General features: G+C 34.6%; 1 long non-coding RNA gene and 1 pseudogene across 2 annotated transcripts; one reads left to right on the top strand and one right to left on the bottom strand.

The window, feature by feature from the left end:
• Positions 1–683: 683 nt before the first annotated feature.
• Positions 684–1,457, top strand: LOC148788705 (secreted RxLR effector protein 161 pseudogene; annotated as a pseudogene).
• A 1,532-nt stretch (positions 1,458–2,989) lies between these two features.
• LOC105180027 (uncharacterized) lies at positions 2,990–5,162 on the bottom strand. 2 transcript variants are annotated; one of them, XR_016064466.1, is made up of 3 exons: positions 4,978–5,162; positions 3,655–3,959; positions 2,990–3,460 (listed from the first exon to the last, which is right to left on the bottom strand). It is a non-coding gene; the product is annotated as an uncharacterized LOC105180027 (long non-coding RNA). The 2 variants fall into 2 exon arrangements; XR_016064465.1 differs by lacking the exon at positions 2,990–3,460 and having other exon boundaries at positions 3,514–3,959.
• Between the last annotated feature and the right edge of the window lie 1,054 nt (positions 5,163–6,216).

The following is a 6,216-nucleotide window of genomic DNA, read 5'->3' on the forward strand; positions in this document are numbered from 1 at the left end:
AGACTAGTAGCTAAGGGGTTCACTCAAAAAGAAGGGATAGATTACAATGAAATATTTTCGCCTGTTGTGAAATATACTACTGTTCGTATTATTCCTGCCCTTACTGCTCATTTTGATTGGGAGTTGAAACAAATGGATGTTAAAACTGCTTTCTTACATGGTGATCTTGATGAATGCATATACATGCGACAACCTGTTAGTTTTATTGAGAAAAACAAACCTGATCATGTTTGCCTTTTAAAGAAATCTTTATATGGTTTGAAACAATCACCGAGACAATGGAATAAGAAGTTTGATATGTTCATGCTCTCACTTAAGTTTAAAAGGAGTGATTATGACCATTGCCTCTATTTTAAGTTTTCTGATGAAGTACCTATTTTTCTTGTGTTATACGTCGATGACATGCTCATTACAGTCCCTGCATAAAACTCATCGAATCCTTGCAAAAGGACCTTTCCAAAAACTTTGAAATGAAAAATCTTGGTGATGCAAAGAAAATTCTTGGCATGGATATTCATAGAAATAGAAAACGTTTTTCCATCCTCTTGAATCAAAAATCTTACATTCATTCTGTTTTGAAAAGATTTTCTATGAAAAATTCAAAACCCACTTCAGTTCCCTTAGCTGCCCATTTTCAACTATCCAAAGATCAATGCCCTAAAATCACTTTCGAAAAAGACAAAATGAGTAAGATTCCTTACTCTAATGTGATTGGGTCTATAATGTTTCTCATGGTATGCACTAGACCCGATATTGCATATGCTATAAGTTGTTTGAGCAGGTACATGTCCAATCCGGGACCTCCTCATTGGGAGGCTTTAAAATGGCTCCTTAGGTACCTACGTGGTACCGATAACATAGGTATTAACTTCTCCAAATTTTCTGATTCTGTTGGCCTTATTGGTTATGTGGATTCTAATTATGCAAATGAGAGGGATAGTAGAAAGTCCACAACCTCTTACATTTTTACTTTGTGGGAATCATGCATCAGTTGGAAATCTCAACTCCAACACATTGTTGCACTTTCTACCACTGAAGCCGAATACATTGCTACTACCGAAGCTTTCAAAGAAGCTATTTGGCTCGAGGGCCTTGTAAAGGAAATTGGTTTTCTTAAAAAACGGCTTACTGTTTTTTCCGACAGTCAATCCTCTATACAACTTTGCAAAAACCCAGTTTTTCATGATAGGACCAAACACATCGATGTCAGATTCCATTTTATTCGTGATATCGTGAGTAAGGATATCATCAAATTAGAGAAGGTAAAATCTGAAGAAAACCCAGCTGATATGGGTACTAAAAGTCTTCCTGCTGAGAAATTTGTTAATTGTTTAAAGATTTTAAACTTAGCCCCAGACTAATCTTGCTTTACTTTTCTCGCAGGTACAAGGGGCGGTCCCCCAAAGGCTATGATGACAAAACCGATCCAACAACTCCTGACCTCGTTCTTGGAATAAGACTTGGTCCAAGGTGGAGTGTGTTAGTAATTCTCGGTGGCCCAAGTAATTAAAAGAGCCGGCCCACTTCGGCAGCCCAAGAACCCGACCCGGTAAACCCGACCCACGAACCCATTACTTAAATGTTTTGGCTGAACCCTAATATCACTCTTGTCTTTCTCTCTTCTCACTTGCGCCGACAGTCGTCTCCTTCTCCCCCATTTCTCTGTGATTCTGTTTCCTTCTTCCTGCCGAAATTCATGGCTCCCTTCCTTAACCAACGTGATGGTTTTAGGAAGGCGACCAAAGCTTTCCTTCTTCACTATCTCGTTCGACCCTATAAATGAAAGATGCTGTCTCCTCTTCTCTACCGAACAGAAACTACCGAAAAAGGAGTGGTGTGCTTTTCCCTTCGTGAGAACAGTAAAGCTTGAAAGTCTTTGTGACTGTGAGATAGAGAAACCGAGTGATTGGGGTGTTGTGGTCGGGTCTTGAGAGGTTCCTTGGAGTTACCGTGGGTCGGTCTCTCTCTTGGGTACGAAACTCTTGTGGCCGGTTACCCCTTACTGTTGGATCTGGTTGATCTGAGCCTATTATCTCTATCATTTTTATTTGTTACTTTATTGCTGATTTCTGTTCTCACTGTTATTATTATTCTGTAATATTCGGTCTGTAATTTATTAAGGAGTTTCGTACTCCAATCGATTGTAATAGTTAAAATAGGAGCGTCTGATATCCACCCAACACCACCTTTCCTGAATTCACAAAGACTTCACTTTTTCTAGGGTAGACAGGATGCGATGTGTATTATTTCAGTCATTTTGTCCTCAATATTCGAATTTTTAAATTTCAGGATAAAATTTTCAAAATGCATTTATACAGGACTAAAATTGTCATCCAATACTTAAAGAACTAAAATTGCAATTTCTCCGTACATATACATATGCCAACAAACATATATCTAACATAGATTAACTTTAAGTACAAAAAATTTAAAACTTATGTTTTTATACACATCTAAAATTTCCAACTCATTTAAAATGGAATAACATAAGTAAAAATAACGATTTCCGTCTCTGAAACTAGGATATCTGTCTCTATAACAAATTAGCGACGGAAACCGATCGCCGCAGTCCGTGGTTGAAAGCCCCGTGGCAAAATTATTAGCGACGGATATATTCTTTCTCTAATTCTTAGCTTCCGTCGCTGATTCTGTCGACAAACTAGAAGAAAGTTTAAGTGTAATCCGTCTCTGATTTCCGTAGGCAATCTGACTCTGATTCCATCGATAAAAAAAGAAATTGCGTCTCTAAAGGTAAAGTATTTGTTTGTTAATCCTGTCTCTAATTCCGTCTCTAAAAATGCAAAAAATATTCCGTCTCTAAAACCTTACAAATTTCCGTCTCTAATCCGTCTCTGATTCGGCCTCTAAACTTTTAAAAATTTCCGTCTCTAATCCGTCTTTAATTAGTTTTGGGTTTTTTTGGGCAAATTTTTTAATTTCTGTACCCAAATTAATATCTTGGTCATTATACCATCACATACATTCCATCAATACCAAAATTTGAATTTTCCAAACTAGAACAATAAATATTAACAAAAGATACTCATAATACAACAACACTAATATAAACTAAGTCATTAACAACCAACAGAAAAAATAAACTAATTATCTTTCCTGGAATGTTGTTGCTCCTGGAGTGCAGACCCACCAGCAAATTGATAGTTTTTGTATTCCACATCTTGAAGTAATTTTCGAACTAATTCTTGTAGGTCTGCCTCTCTCTTCCGAGCCTCTTCCTCCCTCTTTCGAGCTTCTTCAAGAGCAATTTCAAGCAATTTTCTATATTTGTCTTCTCGTCTTGAAAATTCTTCTTCCATTTTTGCAGCATTAGAGCGCATGTCCTCCACAGCTTTTGTTAACTCATTGTTTTGGTCAGATTCTTTAAGAGTAGAACTGACTGAACTTGAACTTGTAGATGAGGAGCTACATCTAAATCCATATAAGCGTCCTTTTGAAGGACCTCTAGTGATATCATACCAAGTTGAGATATCGAATGAAAACTGTGAAGAAAAATCAGTACAACCCCTGTTTGCAATGTATTCTTCTTATGCAAGTACATTAGATACAACAAAATATTTACGTAATAAAAATCTAAGAAAATTTCTCAACATATATACAAACCAATATTTAAATCCAATGACAAATTTTACTTACACTAATTCTTTTGGATTTGTTGTCCATGTTTTATTAGAAATAACATGTTTTATTACAACACATCGAGATTTATCCCCCGATACTTCTCTCCAAACATGTTTTTCTTACACAACAATACTCTCCTCCTCAGTATTATTTACGGCCTTTTCCAGTCGTCGTGGTGGTTGTTGGTAACATTGTCTCCGACAGCTCTTCATGGTTGCATTGTTTCTGACAATTCTTCAAACAGAAAGGGTCAGTGATTCCAGTGCTGGTGCAGGTTATGTAACATTGCCTCAAACAAACAACCACCAGATCGTCTGCGCCTGCTACACAAGCAATGATCACTGCCATCACCATCAACACAGACACAGCACTCATCACCCCTTTGTTATTCATTTTCTTATATATAATGTTTTTCTTCTTACAATTTATATATGTTTGTTGCATGGAGTGTGAGCGCATCCCTCGTTTATATAGATTTTTCAAGAAAATAATATAGAAAGAAATTTAGAAATCATGGGTTACCAAAGGCAAAGTTCAAGAACTCCTGATCAACCCCTTGTTACGAATTCATCTAAAACAAAATCGATTATCACCCAAACGCCTCCACATCCAACTACGGTGAATATTCATTATTCTTCAATTTTTAAAAATTTTAGATATACCACCATTCTTATATTGTTCAATTAAATTGTGCCTTTAAAAATTAACAGATAATTACAATTTCCTCTTAACTGTAAGTCATAGGACTAAGCATAGAACATAACGCCCTATGTTAGCAAAGCCAAGGAAAAAGATCTCATTTTTGGTCGACTAAAACTTTAACATTTTCGAATATTGAGGAAAAACCTCAATAAAATCCACAAATGTTTGTGTACAAACTTTTTTCTATTGTAATCTACATAAGATCCCGACTTATCACAAAATTAAATCCACCTCGAATGCATTTCTAGCTGGTATAAGCATAACTGGAATAATCAATAAAAAGAATAAAAAGAAAAAATATCCGACCCAATCGCAAATGTAAGGTCCAGGCAAGCAAATCAACACTCACCGCAAACAATAGACTACAGAAACGAAGTCACATACAAAAATACTGATACATGAATAACAAAAGAACCTGACGTAGATTTCTTAAAACCAATACAAATATGCTATCACGGCCCAAGGCATAGTTGTGAATCAGCCAAATCATTCGTTTTTCAATATATTTCAACAAAAAAATGAATATTCCAATTAGAAGAACATAGAGGTGTTCAATGAGGCATTTCAACAAACACCCTGAAACCATTCAAATTTCTTCTACAAATCATAAAAAAAATTACAACGAAGAGAAATTACCTAACATCGAAAAAAAGTTGTGTCGAAGGCGTCGAAGCCACTTGCGACAGAGAGAGTTAGAGATTGTTTTCTTCTTTCTTTTCTTCTTCGGCCGTGAAGAGAGAGAGTTAGAGGAGATACCGTGAGAGAGAGATAGAGTTAGAGGAGGGGTAGTTGATGTTGAGTTAAGAGAGAGAGAGGTTCATGACTTAAAATTAGGTAATTCTCCACATATATATATTTATATATATATATTTTTATATAATTCATATAAATTAAATAAATATCAAATATATTAGTTTCTTTATATAATTTAAATATAAATATGTTACATATAATATATAATATATATAGAATATATAATTAACACAATTAAAAAATATATATAAAAAAATTTGATTTTTCAATGTGATTCGATTCAGTGAGTCTGTAATAAAAAAAATCATACCGAACAGTTTAAAGTTATATAAAATATCAATTATTTGAAATAATGCAATTGAAATATGTAAAAATATTTTGTAGTTGAGAATGTTCACTATCTGTAGTAAATTTATATATTTATAAATGTTAGTATTATATTGATTGAACTATCATCTTATATTGTTGAACATAGGTTAATCGGACCATCAAAATTCAAATAAGACCGTTGATATGATCATACTTACTGAAAAATACTTTTGGTAAAGTTTTAGACTTATTCGATATATGGATGTCAAGATATCGTACTCAAAACATAAAAATAATCATTCAAGTCGGTGTATCGTAGAATCAGGCCATGTAATTTAAATTAAGCTGTCCGATATGAATCTGATGAACACGGTCTTATGATCTAATGGACACGGTCTTATATATAGTGATTAGAAAAAATAAATTAATTAGAATAAAAGAAACAACACCATATCTGTGATGAATATATATATATATATATTAGAAATCACATGTTTTATTACAACACATCGAGATTTATCGTATATATATATTAGAAATAACATGTTTTATTACAACACATCGAGATTTATCCCCCGATACTTCTCTCCAAACATGTTTTTCTTACACAACAATACTCTCCTCCTCAGTATTATTTACGGCCTTTTCCAGTCGTCGTGGTGGTTGTTGGTAACATTGTCTCCGACAGCTCTTCATGGTTGCATTGTTTCTGACAATTCTTCAAACAGAAAGGGTCAGTGATTCCAGTGCTGGTGCAGGTTATGTAACATTGCCTCAAACAAACAGCCACCGGATCGTCTGCGCCTGCTACAC

Source organism: Sesamum indicum, linkage group LG3, assembly GCF_026168435.1.
Source record: "Sesamum indicum cultivar Baizhima isolate 11 linkage group LG3, ASM2616843v1, whole genome shotgun sequence".
Lineage (NCBI taxonomy): Eukaryota > Viridiplantae > Streptophyta > Magnoliopsida > Lamiales > Pedaliaceae > Sesamum > Sesamum indicum.